Raw genomic sequence first — 19,854 nt, forward strand, 5'->3', positions numbered from 1 at the left:
ATGGCTCCTTGAACCCTTCTTCTTACATAATAGGATACATACAATTTGATCCCGAATTTTGAAGTTAAAGTTAAAGACAACGTTACACGTTTTATTCAAGCGTTGAAACACATTTATATAAGTCCTTTCTTTTCTCTTGTACGATGATTTTACTAGTAAATTTTGCAAAATCTCCTTGTTTGAACTTATCGACAACTGATTATTTTCACAGAAAGTATTTCTATTATACTTTGACTCAGATTTTCCTTAAATCTATCAATAAAAATTCGCTTACTGCTTCCATTTGTGAGTAAAGAAAATAAATAATTTAAATAATGTACCCGAGTAGTTGGAATAACATGGGACACGTTTCGTTCGTGAAAAATCTGGATATAAATGTAAATATCGTATAAATGATATTATCATATATGAATTGTCACGTGCAAATTGCACTTTAGTTTTGTCTTTGTACATCCGTATTTCTTTGTGAGTGTTAACTTAGTATGACGGTATAACACTTTATAAGTGTGAACATAGTATACTGATAAATGTTCAAAGTTTCCGAGTATAAGCCCTGTCTATTAGAAATGATTTTCTGATGTTTCGCTAGCACTGCAGCTGGTATCATTAGGGTTCTGAGGGCTCACTGATACTGGGTAGCCATAATCAGTACTTCATGTTTAATCCTTTGCACTCCAAAAGTACTTCACCAGAAATATTCAACATTTTCTGATGAGATGCAAACGATATGTTTTGAAAGCAATTTAACGAGACTGTGTACATTGATTAAGGAGCACAGTTCTTTTTATTCAATATTCGACATATTGATGCATTATACGAAGCTTAACATAAAATGTTAAATTTTATAATTTTGTATATGTTGAATCAAGTGGCCACTAAGAGTGGCCATTGAAGTGCGGAAAAGTAACATATGGCTTCCTCGGCGTTACGTATGAATGATCACCAATCAGGTTATTTAATTGGTTAGCTGATCAATTAAAAAATGGTAGGAGAGTGCTCCAAATGGGGCTGAACTTGTTACCGGAATATCTCTTGCAGTTATTGAGATGTTTCAGGATTTCCAGTGGTTGCCAGTATTTTTTCTGGTATAATCAAGTGCCTTTTGCTATTATTTTAGTTTCGTCAAACAGGATTTTGTGCCGCTTGATTATCTGACGCTCAGCGATGGCAGGTTATGTGTACTTCAATCTGGAGCATTTCTAATATTTCTTGAGTTGTACATTCAAGGTTCCTTCCAGTTTCACCGATTTAACCTTTCCGCAAGATTATTATTTAGATACCTGGTACGGTCATTTAGATACCTCTTGAAGTCAGTTGTGGAACTGGATGCTTGGGGATGATGAGAACTTGTCCTATTTTTGTGTATGTTGAGCAGATGTTTTTATATAGTTCAGCTGAGTTGTTGTTTAATTTGCCAACTAACCAATTAAACAAACCTGATTGAAGATAAGATGTATGAAAGCGTACGTTTGAATAGGAAGGACTGATTATGTCTAACTAATATCAGTGAGTCCATAGATTCAAATCATGAAATTTTTAATGGGCACGGCTTACACCTGGAAACTGTCAACATTTCATAATATTCCTAGCAGGTAAAAACCTCAAACAAATCGTTAACACGGTATAGTTTATTGAAGATTAATAATCAGCAGCCAAAGATTTCTTAATAAATATACCACTATCAATAGCATTCATATTCTTTTTGGAAGTATTGTTTACAGAAAATTATTAATCTTTAAAGGATCACAAAGAAATCTAACATCGAAAATTTGTAATACTCAATAGACGCATGTATGTGTATGAAGAATGGTTAAAAAAAAGTGTATATAGATTGTTTTTATTCTTATCTTTCTTTATTTAATTCATTAGTTTAACATTTATCAGTTTTACAGATTTAATACATAAAATTGGTTTTCTAACGCTTTGTGCATACTGGTAACCGACAATTTGGATAACTGATGAAAGACTTTTGAGTATATATTCTTTTTGATTTGAGGTTTTATAAGCCTATTAATAGCCGCTCGGTAAATAGGTTGATAATAACAGAATATCCTCTCGAATTAATTCGAAGATTTATAATTTTTATCGAAAAGGAAAGTAAGTACTGATTGAATGGTTCTCATGTTCGGTTAAAATCATTTTGGACATCACCTCAATCCTCTTGTGTAACTCAAAGTTAGTATTCCGAGATTGCTTTTCCATCTGTGTAGACAGGTTTCACGCAACCTTCGGACAGCCAATGCCCTCAAACATTTTACTATAATTTCTATGATAATCTATGCTATTATCGGGGCTCGTTCTGTGCACTTTTTGTTCGGAACGAGGCTAGCCATACTTGTGTTTCACGAGATAGCGTGATGGGCTATCTCCACCTCTTTGATTCGCCAAAAACGACGAGGACGAATTACGGAAAAAATTCCATAATCGCGTTCATAAGTTTTCACCGGCGACAGCACTTAAAGCCCTCACTGGCGACCAACTCACCTCGATTATGCCTTCCGACTTGTCATTTGCCAAGCCAATTTTCCGAATCTGGAACAAAAACAAAATGAATGTCAACGATTGCCCGGACTGTCAGTCGCAAGGATAACGCCATCCGCGAGTCGAAAGGACGTGTAACCGTCTGCGGAGTATAATTATTAATTCCAGCTGGCGGTATATAAAAACAGTAAATGAGATAAATAAGTGATTCACAGACCATGGATACACCATTTTTTCATAGTAATAATTATTGATTCAAATATAGGAATACTTTCATTGAATATTAATTAATATTGATATTAATTCAACGATTAAAATAAATTTTCTGTAAGTAGAGATTATATTCACATCCATATCTTATTAGCTTATTTGTAACAGTCACTATGTTTCAAAACTAGAGGAATAAAAAAATACCGTTTGTTTGCGATTCAGCTATACTGTTCGACAAGTTTTGACAATCTTTATGTTTTCCACGATTTAAACATTTTTTTCGAGTAATTATGAAGTAAAATAGAAAAACCGTTTTAGCAAATACTTGACAACATTGTAACTTTATTTTTACATACTTTTCTTACGTGAAATTGTAAAATGACATAATTATATTATATCATGTTTTTCTTAGCTAGCATCCAGCAGCAAAGATTACTGGAATATAAAAAGCAACAAATTTTTTATGTAACTTTAATTACGAGCGTGTGATCTTTTTCATACTGTGATTCACTGAAATAAATATTTAAACTTAATTATTCTTAAGAAACAGAAATGACAGTTTTTATACTGTTATATTATTCCTCTCTTTTATATAAAAATTCTGAAAGCTCAGAGTGATGAGAAAGTTAACCTTTTACAGTCGTGTTTGAGACAAAAAAGTCAATAAAAATTATTACACATAATATCATATTCGATATTGCAAATAAAAATCGATATTTGACAATGACATTGGAAGGCCCATCTGTCTTGTTGATCAAGGGGTAATTTTATGGTTACGTAAACTTTTATTACAAAAGAAACGACTTCGGAAATAATATTTACTCCTCAACATAATCTTATTAGCATCTGTCTGATTTTATGTCAAGTATGTAATTTGAAACATTTATATTAATTGCACGTGTAAGTGAATTTAACGACCAACCCATAACAAGTACATTGACAACTAAAATACTTTAACCTCATTTATTTGTATTTTTTCATAACATAAAATATGAAACTGGTTGGTGACAGGAATGTACCCACGGATAGGGGCGTTTAGGATGCATCATATAATGAGAAACCATAGATAATCCCTGTAATATATAGTGATCAAGTTTAAAAAATTTTCCGTATTATGCAAATTGATGTAGTATAATACTAGTTGTAAGATCTACTATTTAGCTTTTACAATTATAGGAAATATATTTATCAAGAGTATTAATAATAAGGCAAACATAGGACATATTAATATTGCATACTGCGTCTTAATTTTTTCTCAATATTTTCTGACTGGTAAACGCCCTTAGCTGATTATTTGCTAATATTGCATTAACGGAGCACGGTAAAAAATTACTGTTTCATAATCACTGAAGCGTTATTTTAAAATTAATTGTGTGATGCTTGAAACTAAGGTTACATTGTTTTATAAGAAAAAATATTCTTTACTCACCTAATAAGATACACGTATTTATTATAAAATTTTAGAAAAATGTTTAAAAAGTCAACGCAACTGCTCGGTGGTTTTAGTGTTAAAGAAAAATGTCATTACATTAAATCAATCTTCATTCAACCATGCGTTTCATATTTCGTTCAAAAACTTTCTATTGTCTTTTAGTTCTCCTATTTCCAATATTCATTGATCCATTATTACCTAAACGTCATATTGAAAAATAAAACCACAAAACGTTTCGGAAAAACTTACATTTACACGTACAGGAGTTTCTATTCGCGCCTCCTGCATCTTTTGTTTTAGGACGGATGCGTTTCGTGATTCGTTTGTTTGATAACCTTTTACGTGAACGCCCGAAGCGTCAAGGTTCTTTTATTATGTGCGATCCGTAACTTCTTTATATATGAATGGCTCACTTGCCAAATCGATTAACGCCATAAAACAAAAAGTGCAGAAAAGTGATACAATAGCTATATAATGATTTTCAAAATTTTCCTTTAAATAGAAAATTAATCATTATAGAACATATTTTACTTCATTATTCCAGGCGTAGCTTTAATCTAAAGAATATGTAAACTCTATAAAACAGTATAACTCCGAAGTTACTGTTATTATTACTGCGAGTTTTACATAGGAAATAGAATTGTTGTTATTCCGTGGTATCACGCAATAATAAGAAAATTAATTTTTAATATGAGAAACCAAGAGCAAATTAAGCGTTTCAACTATAAAATCTTAAAACATTCAAAAAGTGGATTTAATCGATTCGACAAGTGAGCCATTCGTATATCAATACTTCATTTTATCGTTCAACTTTATCTTTTCATTTACACTTACTACACAAGAAATTCAATGCATAATCCTGTGAACACCGATTAGATAATTTCCAAGCTTTATCTTTTCGTTCCAGATCGCACCTGACGATTGTCAATTCCCAAGGACAACTGAGCCGAAGAGGGCAATGTCGCGGTTTAATCTGAAAATGATTTTCAGAGCGCAGATCTACGCAGCTGCGGCATCACGCACGAGCCGCGTTGCTGGAAGTGCATACCGTCGGTGTGGGAGCATAAACTCCTAGCAATCATACGTGAACGCCTACACGGTCTTCGGGCTGACCGCTAGAGCAGCCGGTGTCCATAATGCCTTCTCCCCTTCGGCTCGAGCGCTTCTAAGTTCTCCATAAGCGAGCACACATTCGCTGTTTTCTTCCCTCCGCCTTCCCTGGCTGTATTTTATTATACTCACGAGAGCACCTATGTATCGGCGATTTTAATCGGCCAGCCTCACGGTATTACAATCAAGAGCCACGTCAGAGATAGGCCGCGCTGCGCCGCGCTCGGTGTATAAACAAATTTAATGCTATTCCCCTTATTAACTTCCGAGGCTGTTACCTGCATACATTTACGCGGCACCAGCCCCGAGGTGGAGCTCGCGTAAAAGCTTCAATTTGACATTACAACGTTTCCAAAGTACGGTTTTAGATCTTCGCTCCTTGTTCGTTGACAAGCGAGATTTCTATGCGAAACGGAAGAATAAATTAGCCACACGTTGGTTAAATCAGTTAACCGTGTAAACAAGAAGTAGAAACATTTGATGTGTTTGATGTATAATAATGATCGTTCAATTTTCCTTTGAATGGAAAATCATATAAACATTGTAGAATGTATTTTTCTTTATTGCACGTGTAGGTTTAATGTAACGGACATGTGAAATGTATAAAATATTATATATTTGGGGTAATAGTTATTATATTTGTAATTTTTGCGTGGTTTAAAGGCTTTTGTTATTTCATGGCAGCGAAATCAGTACTAAGGAAAATTATTTTATAGAGTTAGCTAACCGAGTATGTTCGTGATAAAATCTTGACAAATTTAGGAAGTGGAATTACCTAATTTATCTAATTAGCGAATCAAATTAAGTACGAAATTTGTATACCTACTTCAAACTACCCTTTCAAATATTTCCATTTGATACTGTGCTGTAATAAATTTGTGTACTTTACAATTTTTGTTTCGTGTCCCAAATTAATTGACCAGTTGACTGTGTTTGGCGAGAATATTCGTCACCTTGAAACCCACTATATAAGGTAAATCGCGTAGAGATGGCCTACTTTTTTTAGAAGAAGTATTACGTAATAAATATCATTAATACTTAATAAAAAGAATATATATCTATGAAACTAAATACATGCAAGAACAATAGTTAAGTAGGCTTATCTGCAAGACTCAGTACACCATGAACAATAATTGGAAATATAAATATTTGACAGTCTGAGATCAGCCATCTTGCCCGAAATTGTCTCACTAATATTTTTTAACATTAATTTATTCACCTTTCTAAAGAAACATGTAATTCTTCTCCATTTTCCTTTCATGTTTCATTACGATAGATATTGAGTACAATTGCACTGCGTTTAACGTGTACACTCATTATTTCTTGATTTAATTATGCACGCCAAGAGAAACGTTTTGAACTGAAATCCGCAGTTAACAGGGTAATAATATTAAAACTTAATTATATTATATTAAATTAATATCATAATAATATCATTATAAATTAAGAATACTTAAAATAACAATGAAAATAATTTAACTAACGCTATTGATGCTTTTCCATGCAACACATCTGTTTAAATTATTTAGTTCCATTAAATGACCATATTTCCCTGTGCACATTATTAACACTGAAACTACCAGACGGGTCAAATTGACCCACTTCAGTATTTTTATTTTGCAAGTACTTAAATTCTGAAGGCGTTTTTGCAACAGATTTTAACTTAAAGTTTGTTTATACAGATACAAGAGTAGGAGACCCTTTAAATCGCGAGGAACATATTGTTCTAATGTTCATAAAAAAGTGAAAATAACTCAGCAGTTTTGGTGTTAAAAGATTTCTTACAAGAACGGCTGCTATAAGGCGATATTTCATAAAGAAATAAGCAGTTTGAGGAATATCGTGTTTAAGACCCTCCAGCAGATATTCTAAATAAGAAATGCAGGAAGTAATAGAAAATGCTTTTACATCTGAGCACAACGATACCGCGAGAGTTTCAAGAATTCTCTCGAAGTAGTTCGCGGCGAGTGTTTTTTCTCAATTCTCGTGGGTGGAGTTCAGTTGGCGTAACATCCGGCACGGAATAAAGCGTCCGTTACGCAGGCCACAAATTTTCAATCACCCGACGCGATTCCCGATTAACATCGTGTTCCTACAAGCGTATCGATATTTACATACGCATGTGTATGCGAGTCTCGATCCGATTTGCCCCGACTATTCTGTTTCTTTCTTCTTCTCCGCGAACAGTCTCGGCTGAATTACTGCTTGAAATTAAAACGGGTGTAACCGTGCGAACGATATTTGTCCGGCGGCTCGGAACGATAGGCGATCCTTATTGTAGGAGGCGTGTTACAATCTCCGATAATTCGAAACAAGTGTTGCGCCTAATTTACTACTTTACACGTTCCGAATAAATAACGCTGGCCGTCGAAACTTTCCCTAACCTCGGACTGCGCAGCGTACGAATGCGTTATGCATAATGCATTGGTCAATGGAACCGCGAAAATTTACGAACCACCCGGAAACCGATGTCTCAATTATCCTGGATTTCTATTTAATCCGTATCCGTGCTTGTCAAGGAAAATGCAAGTAGAGTACGCTCCAGGGCGAACAGATAGTATGTATGTTGTACGAGATTTAGAGTTTCTTTCAAGAAAATGCTCCGAATAATCATATATTTAACACTATTTCTATCGAAGATATCAAAAGACACCTTTTGAAATTTCTATTTAAAATTATTTTCTCAGTTTAATTAGCTTTCCTCAATTGAATTTTGGACGTTTCCTATAATTAATTTTATAATAGCTATTGGAAAAGTCCAAAAGTCAATTCAGAATATACGGCTAAATATGGAAAATAATTTTAAATTAAAATTTCAAAAGATGTCTTTTGGAACATTTGATGGAAATAGTGTTAAAATTATAATTATTTTAGTCAGCAGCTTATATTTTCAGGATAGCGAATAGAGTTTGCAAATGTTACAAAAATAACTTGAAAAAAGTATTCGTGTACTTATTATTTTAATTTGAAATATAAAATAAATTAAGAATTAATGTTTGGTCGAGAACCATTTTGATTCTATAATCGCTTGTGAACACTTCGGCATAGAATTAATTAAATTATTTGTTATTATATTATCTACTTGTTCATTTGCATAGAAAGTAAATACACATTCTACACACATGCATCACGCATGTACAGAGTAAATTTCATGTCACAACACATGTAAAATTGTTAAATTATAGTTACTAATCATCCATAATAAATTTTGGATCACACCCGTGAGTTACCTTTGTGTCTTATAGTATAAATAAAATAAATTCTTGAATCCTGTAAATTACCCTTCCTTAACGTTTTAATACCAACATTGATAAAACGATTAAAATGTTGACAATAAAAAGATCTGTGAATTTCAGAGGAACACATCAAATCAAATAGAATTACTTAGTTTCAGAAACCTGGAAAATGGGCGAAAGAAATATATTGTTTTTACAAAAAGGATATTTAAGAAGAATAGAGTAATGAATAATTTCATTAATAAAATTTGTGAAGGGGACATTTCTTTATTCCTACGCCCCTGCACCATCCCTCTCGAAGGATGCTTCAAGTCCACTGTCCGCACCACCAAAAGGGTGCCATAAAGAGTCTACGCGAGAGACGGCGACCAGGCCTGGCGTTTCGGAGGTGACGCATGGGTTTCTGCCAGAGCCGTGGAAGGAATAACGGAATCGGCCTTCCGAGAGGAACCCCCAAAAAAGGACGCCATTCTAACTGCAGTTCTTGCCCGGGCACATCGCGCCTTTACACTCGTACCAGCGTCATAAGAGCGGAGTTATTCATATTATATGAAATATAACGCTACATTTGCTTCAATGCGATTGAATTATCATTTATTCTTAGCTAAACTACGCAAACAAATGAACTCCGCTGGTAAGCCACGTAATTTAAATAAAACTTCTTCAATTTCAAATACTACATAATTACGCGATTCTATGATATATGACGTGTCTAGAACGTATCGATGTAACGTTGAAATATTACGCGCAAGATTGTTTCGCCGGGTTCGTTCGAGGAAGCATATTTTTCGACTGTTCTAAGTTTTATCGTTCGAGACGCCGATATCGTAAAGCCACTGGCGAGGCTGGCGCTGGAAACTCGAACGATTTCTCGCTCGAACGAGCAATATCGCTCATCATCAGCATACCATCGTCCATCGCCTGCGCTCGTATTCTACGAACCTGGAACGCGAAGGCACGTTGAAACGCGATATGAAAATGCAGAAACCGTTCCGGGACGGTCGTTCTATCGCAGGCATGTCCGTTTCTTTGAATGGCGCGTAATTTGAATTTTCCAATCGGATTTAATTTATCCGGCTCGAAGCGACCGAGCTCGATCATCGTAAATACAATACTCGCTTGAGAAACAGTGTTGCGATGGTAAACTACCTAACTCTGAATACGCATTCAGCTTTATAAGGATGCATTATTGCTTAATGGTCTTTTATGAAGCAGTTCAATATTACGAGGAGCAAAATCTCTATTTACATAAATCGATCGCGACAAGATGCATGCAATTTGAAATGAATTTTAACCGTCAACCCACTGTTCAAAATTAATTACACATTGCTTAGTTCTTAAAACAGTTTTACAAAATATGTATTTAATTCAGTTAATAATTTAATTATTTTTTTAAACTTTTATATTTTCTTTTTTAATCCTGGTTTATTTCGTTACCTTTTATGAAATATATTTAAAAGTATATACACAATTATGGATATACTTTTGGTATTACTATTTAAAGTCGCTTCAAACTTTAGAAATTATAACTTTATGATGTAAAGTATATGTTATTATTTTATTAAACTTATTTTCATATTTTAACGACATGCTAGTATTTAAATCAATAAATTTCTTGTGCTTTTGGCAGCAAATTGTTATACAAAGTCCAAATTTATTCGATATTAAAACTTTGTTTCTTTGCTAACATTTTAAGATAGAAAAATTATTGGATTGTACAGTTCATTATCAGAGGCATACTTTTCCTCGAAACACTGACCTCAAAAAATATTTTGATACACACTTATATGTTCTTGTTATTTAATATTCTTAAAACACTCTCTTGTTAACAGGTGTTACATTACCGTACGTTTTAGAAATATTCAAAACGTTATATTTTAAAATATTAAAAAATTCAACCGCGTATCTCGGTCATATTCAAAATAACTGTATTGTTAATACGAATTAATGTTTATACGAATATTAAATAACACATTGGCCACAATCGGCATTCATCAAATTACTCGTGCAACTAAAGCAATTTATCTAAGGAAACAAAAACGAATAAGTCAAGATCTTTTACAGCGATTGCTCTCTCAACCTTCTTGCGTCTCATACATCTAATAAAACTTTCTTCATTTCATATATCATTAAGAAAAAAATTTTTAAATCTACACGAAAATTAGTGTCCGTACATGAGTGACGCAATGGTTAAGGAGTTAACACCACAACTACTGCACCCGACAAAATGGCGGATATTAGTTTCTTTATTCCTCAATTATTGATACCTTAACAACGTTAAATATCCGAAATGATTTTAAAAATAGATAATTTTACTTGAACACTATACTGAATATCGGAAGAAATCGAAAAAAATCTATTATCGCAAGTTTTATAAGGATTGCATATAAATCATATTGAACATTTGGCGGTTATACTGTTCATCCTCTATGGGCCAAATTATTTCCGTGACTATAACAAAGTTTATCTTGTATAAAATTAATAAGTATCAACCTATTAATACAAATTAACAATGTATTCAATAGTTTTAATAATTCCATTAAAACATATATATTTCGTGACTTTGAAGTTACAACGACGTAGTACGTTTACGCCTGCATGTATCAAAGTTTTCTCTTTTTTTAAAAAAAAACTAATTTTCTAAAAAATTAATTCATTATTTAATTTCATACGTCACTTTGCGGTAAAAAATGAAATAAATCAATTTAACCCAATATATTGATGTGTGAGTTCAAAGCCACGCGGGCCTATAGAGGGTTAACCCCTTACCCTATGATTTATTTCCCAATCATGATCGATACAACTACTTTGTCATTAATAATTTATTGAAAAAAAAAGAAAAATTCTAGGCACATTCTACGCCGGTGTTGCCTCTATAATATAATAATCAATAAGTGAAGAATAATATTTCATTTGAACTGAAAAGAATCTAGTAACATTTCTGCTTATTAAATTCTATTTAAAATCTTTACCACGGACCTGATACGTTATTATAAAGCAAGGGGTTAATATAGCTACAAAGCGCAAGTACTTTCGTCACGAGGAGATCCTTTACGTTTTCTATAACCACCATACCCCGTTCAATATGTCCCTTTCCTAGTAGCTTTCCCCTACGTAACCCCTTAACTCCATATTTCTCGGTACTCTCGCAGTCCTTCTCGCGGAATGCTTACTAGGAAGTCCGCGGGATACTACTAACGCGGAAACAATAAATGCAGGATTGTTTGTTAACATAATCTCGCGCCCGGATTTTTTCAGTGTCAATCCGGGAACGAACGATCCAGCGTTCATTCTATGTAGATAGATCTTTATCGCACAGATTGGATTACCGCCAATAAAGTCCGACCGCGGTGCAGATAAAGTAAGGCATACCAATACCGAACAATTGGAACAGAACGAACCCGGTGGATTAGGAAGCGAAACTGGCGCGGTAGAAACAAACCTAGGCCAAGCAAATGCTCATAAAGATATGGGAAGAAAGGGAGACGCCGGAGAATAGGAATAACAACGAATGACTACATACATGCCAAGTCGATCGATCTACGGGACCCTTTAACGAGAAGAAACGTAAGTCAATGGCCAGGGTAGCAATGCAATGTGCACCTTAGTTGGACTTTATGGGAACACGGCGTTCTCGGTAACCTGAAGAAAATCCACCGGCCGTTGGGGGTAATTTTTCATGCGTGGGTGAAACGAACGCTGGTACATGGTAATGCGTCGCGGTAGATACGATCGGAATGATGCATCGTGATCCGCGGGAATGAAGAAGACGATCGAACGAATCTTCCCACGATACATTAACATAATTTTAATAACGTGCGTTTCGATGTCATCGCTTCTCTAGCGTTCTTCTAGGAACATTCATATACAAACACTGACTAACGGTTTTCAATCAGAATAATAGAATCGAAAACTTTTTCTTTACAACGTTTTGTTGCTTCTATTGTCTTTTTCTTATAGTAGTTGGAAGTTTGAGTTACTTGTCATTTACTGTTTATTGACCGTTTGAAGAAACAAATTAAGTTTATTTGTTTTCCTAATTATTTATTTTTATTATTGCCTGCTTAGACATGGGAAAGAATGATCACATTCTTCAGAATATTTTTACGTAAACATAGAAAAGCATACTTCAGTTTCTGAGTTGAAACGAAAAAAACGCGATCGTGTCGTTTTGCACTTTTCTACGGGATTTTTGTGGAAACCTGTTCCATTCAAACCGTTAAGTCTTTTTTTATATTCCATCAAGTTTAACTATATACAATAATAATATTTCATATTTTTTAACCATGAATATTTTCAATCAAATTCGTTTTAACCAGTTAATTGGATTTGACGAGTGTACGCGTCATCTTAAACCTCTAAACAGTGCTAATTTTTTCAATGGTAGACTATTTATTTTTTTAGACAAATATGTAATTAGAATCTATTATAAGTGAATTTGGACTGCATTTGACGAGTGTACGCTTTATTATTTAATTCTATCGAGCGCACAATAAGAGATTTTCGAAACTGAATTCGACACTTAGCGAGTTAATGCGTTTAGTTGAAAACATTTTAGTAGACGTTATACAAAATTTGATCAAGAAGCTTTCGGACTTTTTATTTTTTCAAACAAATATACAGGGTGTGTCCGAACAATATATCAAACAGGTGACACCTTATAAAAAAATAAGAGACAAATAGGCAATAAAGTTTTTCCTCTGATATTTAATTTTTGAGAAAGTCGAATGTGAAACTTTATTATGTGCGCACATAGTTATGAATAAAATACGATTTTCCGTACCGACATACAAGCCTATTTTGTTTGCGAACAACACCTACATTAAAATAGATAAATTATAAGAAGGAAGCCGCGTACTTAGAAGAAAAATTGTAGACCAAGAACATCATTTACATTAAACGTACCAACAATGGTTCGAAGTAATTTTCTCGGATGCATCTCGATTTAATAGACTCGAATCCGATAGCAAAACATAAGTACCTACATCGGATGTTGTATTAGAAAAGAATATCGACAGCGTTGAATTACCAATAAGCCGAGGAGAAAAGAAGGTAATAGTGTTGATTCAATTCACCGGATACAGGAAATTGCTGATCCATATCTTTAGTTAGATATAGTGAAAGAGATATCACAACCATTTGCAGAAACAACTGATTCAGATTTCATTGAGCAGAAAATGACCTGAAACACGATTCACGTGTTGCTAAAATATTTTTATTTCAGAAGTAGTCAGCATAATTTGTTCATTTTTCAATTTCAGTGTTATTTCCGCTGAAACTAATGTTCCTTAAAGTGCGGTAGTGATTGGTATCGCTGTAATACCAACGGTATTTTCGATCTCATATCTGAAATAAAATAAATAACTTAACATTTTACCTACTAACTTGCTGAAATGAAAACATGTTGCTAATACCAGCGACGTATTCGATTCGTTACAGAAGGAAATAAGTTCAAAATATTTTATGCTTATTAAAATCTTATAATGCGATAAATCAATACGTGATCAATAACATAATTTATACAATGTTAATTCACTTAAGCAGTGCTAGTTTCGAAAAATTTTGATCGACAAATGTTATTGAAAATCAGATTTTTCCAATTCGGGTAAAAAGAATGTATATTGCATAAATTCTTATGGGGAGTTAACAAAATGTATGACTGTCATTCTATTTAAGTATTGACGTGGTAATGAAACAAATAAGAAAATATTAATAAATAACGTTATTCATTGCATTTTACGACTGCTTCCATATGGGAACTTCATACATACACGGTTACAAAATATAAGAAAAGTAAATGAATCAAAATCAAAATTGGAAATTAAGTTTCTCATCGGGAACGGAATACAAAGGGTTAAGTAATACTTTCTAATATCTCGAAACTCATTTGCGAAAAGAAGTTTCAACTAAGAAACGTACGCGCGACGAAACCCTCGTAACCAGAAACTTAACAAAACGAGACGAGACCAACGTACTGTCAGTCTCCCGAACAAGCTGGTTAACTCTTTCCGGTATGATTAAATCATGAAAACTTGTGCATGGATAGGAGCATTTCATTTTAATTAAAGAAAACAACATGTTTCATTTTACGATTCAAACATTTTGTTAATTAAAAGAATATTAATTAAAAGTAATCTAGCAAGGTACTACTAAATATTACGCCAATTTATTCTCAATTAGGAACTGCACAACTTTTGTGCACGTGAAAACGCGTTGCCTGTAATTTTAGTCGCACAACAAGTGTAACTCGTCACTGTACGGTTTGTTACAGAAAACTAATGACGAGCTATATTCGCCATTTTACCGTAAGGGGTTAATCGAATCTTAGCTGCGTTTATTCCCTCTTTCCGGAATCATGTTTTTCAATTCAGCAATCACGTTTTACAAGCCGTTTCTTCTATCCGCCATTGTCAGACGCCGTGTCGATTAACAATTAACACAAATTACAAAACTCGTCGGGTCGCTCAGCACCGACGCGAATCGAACATCCTATAATTTACTCCCGATCGATCCCAACGATCGGATCCCCGCGCGGATCGGACAAATTAATACCTCAGGCACGTTACGCGTCGCACAATTAAATTTGGTGTCACCATAACTCTCTCGAATCGGAGCAGATGCGAACCGGTCCGATCAGCGAGGCGAGCTCGGCCTCCCCTCGACGGAGTCCATGGATTCCAGCCTGGATTGAGTCGGTGACGTAGACGATTTCAGTTCGCTAAGGAGTCTCTTGGGGTGAAAAAAAACCGAGCCTGGGAGAATTCCGCGGTAGGCGTGCACGTCGCGTATTTGGCGCGTGATCGAACCGTAAAAACGGGAAGAGGGAGTTACGGGTGTGTATCGCGCACGGCAGAAAAAGGATTTTAGCTGCAGCGGGCAGGTGTCACATTCCATCAGTCGGGCTGCCTCGGCCGAGATCCACTTCGGTCGGCCGGCAGGTCCACCGACGATTATTGGCCGGAATAAATTAAGTCGCTTCCTCTCCTCCTCCCCTTTCTTTACTGCTCGCCTTTCAGCCCTGCGTCCTTCGGTCGCTTCGTGACGATTCGAAATCGCAGAATGCTGCTGCGCTGTGTAATTACCAATTTAACTTTTTTCCCTACACTGTCGCGTGCGTGTTGCTCGCGAGGTCCAAGGCGACTCAGAAAAGTGAAACGCTCGTCCGAATCATATTTGAGCTTCTGACTTCGAGATGAGTCGATTCACGGAAATACTCGTGATTTGTTAATTGTCAAAATCGATTATCGGTATATCGGTTATATGGTTTTTCACCAACGTGCCCGATAATATGGAGTTTTTAAGGTTGGACATGGGATTTCATTATTGTGACTTTTTTGAGTTTAATGGAGAACTTCTTTATTGATTTTTTCACGTTTTCTATTAACTATTTTTTATCCACATTACCACATAGTAGTTTATGAAATAGCATGTAAAGTTCTTTTAATTTCAATATTTTAACAGTTTGGTAAATATTACTTACAATTAATTTTGTTTGTCATTGTCAATCGTATTAATAAAACAACTGATGGTCAGTTATAGCTTGGTTGCTGGTAAGATTGTTTACCTTATATGCGTATTCTTTTCTGATATTATATTAAATATCTTCATAAGTTTGTATTTAAATACTTGTTTATTTATAATTTCGTAAATACTTAATGTTTATGTAACTTTGCTCATAAATAGTTGAAGTTCGTATCAGCGCTTTTGCGAGGGAGATATTCAGTGGTAGTATGGTATATTATATGGCGTTTATTGCTGCAGAGTATGATTGGTATGCTGGATTATTGTCGTGCTGGAAATAATATTTACTTTCTGATTGTAATTTAGTCACTCTGGGTGACAAATGTCCTCGTAAAATGCATAAATAGCGCAGTTTATTCGTAATTATATCTGCAAAAATTAAATCACCAAAGCAAGGGGCAGTCGTACCATAATGGAAGCATCTCCGTATATTACAATTGTTATGAAATGTTTTAGGGTCAGGGCTTTGTTCTGCAACATGTTACATCCATCTGAATTACATCAGTTATTATACAATACATATTTGCTTTCATCTGTGAATATAAATTTCAAATTAATTTCTACAAACATCGCCTTCTGAATATTGATTCAACTTCTTCTTCTGCTTGTATAATTGCTTTATGGAGAATCTCACTTAATAATTATTATTTAGCAATTTATTAATCGCGTTAAACCAGATTTCGCTGTGTCAATGTTCTCTCAAATTAGTGTGTACTTTCGTTCACATTAAACGCTTCATAGAACTTTTATCCACCGATAAATAGAATTTTCCAACTTTTTAAACTTATTTCTCAAAAACATATTACAGTTTTCTAATAGATCCTTTGACTTAATGGCACCAACCAAAATAATTGGTTTCAATATTTTTATTTTTCATTCATTAACAGCATTAAAGCCTTAAACATCTGAAATTAATTAAAAAATTACTTTTTCACTTATAAGATGTATCTAATAAATATTAGCAGATATTAAAAAAAATGTTCTTATAATTTTTATAAGACATACATATTGTTAATATTAAATATGTACTTGGCAGTCCTATTGTATATTTATCACAGACCCATACAACTTCACGTAACACTTTCTATGTCATAATATATAGCTACCGACTCGGTTCTAGTTTCTAACTTCATAATTTATAAGTAAAGCTTACGAATAAATTAAATTATTATTATTCTAAACTATTTACTATCGCACCCTACCAAACATTCATAGATATCGATAGATCAATAAATTACAAACATTCGTAAATAATTATTCTAAACGTAACATATTCTAAAAAACCAATCGATGAATCACCAAATGCATTTATCCTCTTCAATTTCACTCGTTTCAGTGACTCTCCGCAGTACCTTGGATAGGGCAATTGAAGTTTTTTCAGAACAATTGGAGTTGCATAACATAAGAGTCAATAGGAGGGAAATAGTCTTGCTTGCTCGTACATGCACGGCGGGCCACCCAGTCGGCACAGGGAACTTGTTCTACAATATCTTCCGTCACGGCGGTCTCCTTTATAAAATCACCTTCGATCAGGACAAACGCCAGCATGGCTGAGCGATCCCTCGTAACTCGAAGCAGATATTTTTCTATACGTCGATATTCATGCCGAGGGCCGTACACTTGTTTCACGACATCGATTATTCGTCCCCCCGTTATTATTTATCAATTCCATAGACTATGTAAATGCTCAGAAAGTGTATCTTGGACTACGTTATATTTTAAGGGGGAGATTTTAAAGGAGATCCGCAACGATTCGAGGTTCCAAGCGAAATCCAATTTATCCTGTGAAGTATCCAATAAACATGGACATTTTTGGGCATAATAGTCATATTTTTAAATATTATGTTTCATTTATTGAATCTTTTATGGACCTAAATATATGGTGTCCCATATGGATCTATAAATGCAATTGTTTCCCGAAGTATTCGTTGCTTAAAAAATATTTCAAATGGAATTTTTTCCCTTTGAGAAGGTATTGATTTGAAAGACATTGTTTGTATTTAAGTAAACGTGTATAGGAGATATGAAGGTCATTATTGTTTTTCCAATTCTTTTTGCATCAATCGACACAGTAGATTTCTCCGAAAAAGTGTTAATCTATTTACGTTGAAAACCCATCAAAACAGAAAAAATTGTATCTGAATTATTCTTTATACAAAGAATAGTTCTAGAAAAGATTAAGTTGTTACTATAATTATAATAATCTTTTCTAATCTTTTTCTTAAAATATGTTACTATACTTTGAACTATATTGTTAACAGTTTCAATTTTTATTATCATATATAAATTATGAAATGTATGTGTTCAGTGCGCACAATGTTTTTTAACCTTTAAATTTCAAAGTTAATTATATTACGCTTCGAGCGGCAAGTTAATGGCACTCGAATATTTGGGGTTGGTGCAAATCAATCCACACTTAATTTTAAAAATAAAATTTAATATTAAAGTTAATATTTTGGTACAGTGTTGTTGCAAGGGCGTTTGTTTGATGCTTACTGCTCGATGAATTTACAAGAACTGGTGAGTGTCGAAAAAATATTTCTAGCGGGACATCAATGGTCTTTTATCTCAGATATCGGTTAAGGTAAACAGTAATAAGGGATGGCCTGGAGGAGGAAGGAAAATCCCGAAATTGTCAAGGTGGTACATGCCTTTACTTCGGAAAGTATAATTTCTGTCTAACGGTCTCCTCGAACAAAGATACTTCCCAACATAGCTTGCATCTCGCCGGGGACCAAACATAACATCCGAAACATGTTGTTACAACGCAACAGTATGCGTGGAAAGATAGAATCTAACGTAATTATTTCGACAGATTTAGCTATAATAAAAAGAATAAAATGGAGAAAACTTGTTATATTAATTCAATTCGCATATAATTGACAAATGTTGGAACATCACTCGAGCTGTTTGCAAAGATGATGAATAATTTCAAGATATTATAGAACTGATGTAGATTATACAATATTGCATCAACCTAATTATTCACCAGATCTGTCAAACTACCATTCCTTTAAGTATGTTTATTATAAGAAATAATCCTTACAACAACATGAACGATGTTGTAAAGCTTTTAATAAGTTCATTAATCCCAGATCTCCAGATTTTCATTTCGCGTTATTAATAAAATAAAATAAAACTTACATCATTTATAAATGCGTATAAATTATAATCTACCAAATCATTTCAACCAAATAAATTGGCATGATTTGAAATCATAAGACATTAAATGTTACGCATAAGAACCGCACTTTATATCTACAGAACCTAGTATACAAAGTGATATTTACAAATTCTTGGAAATCATTGAAAAGTGTGAAACGTTCACCGAAAAACTGAAGGATAGTACACATGCGATATGTTTTCGCGAAGGAATGCGCGAAGTCACCTGTCAGCAAGATCCTTCGCTAGCCTAAGTTTGACGTTAATGAAATGATCTTTCGCGCCTGCGATGTACATGAAGTGGTCGGTTCAAAGGTGGCACTTAAAGCGGTGGCAAAGAAAGGGCGCGCAATTAAAGAGCCGCAGCCTCAACCCGATAATTTCTTGAACAAACAACGAGCTACTCGTAAAAGTCAACCGTGCCTTCTCTTGTTTTATGCGTTACGGTGCTACGAGAAGGCCGCGAGCATCGTGTGGGGTGGACGCGAAACACGATCTCAGGAAGACTGCTTTATATCTGCTACGGTCTTTTCATGTCTCTTACACATTCCATTCGGCGAATGACTGCTTGCTTTCCGTTTTATGATACCATTCCATTTGATTACTCGGAAAGATTCTGTTTATAAGCACACTCAAATGTTGATTGCGGTGTTCCCGGGAGGATTAAATAGACTAATTTCGTCGTTTACACGCGATATTGAG

General features: G+C 34.3%; 1 long non-coding RNA gene across 1 annotated transcript in view; it reads right to left on the reverse strand.

Annotated features, from left to right (window-relative positions):
- Window positions 1-1,979: 1,979 nt before the first annotated feature.
- The window catches only part of LOC116429030 (uncharacterized), a 63,446-nt gene continuing 45,571 nt past the window's right edge, over window positions 1,980-19,854 (reverse strand). The window contains exon 3 of the long non-coding RNA XR_004235421.1: window positions 1,980-2,532. This is a non-coding gene — a long non-coding RNA (uncharacterized LOC116429030). The remainder of the gene's footprint in view (window positions 2,533-19,854) is intronic.

This window comes from Nomia melanderi, chromosome 1 (assembly GCF_051020985.1).
Source record: "Nomia melanderi isolate GNS246 chromosome 1, iyNomMela1, whole genome shotgun sequence".
NCBI classification, from domain to species: domain Eukaryota; kingdom Metazoa; phylum Arthropoda; class Insecta; order Hymenoptera; family Halictidae; genus Nomia; species Nomia melanderi.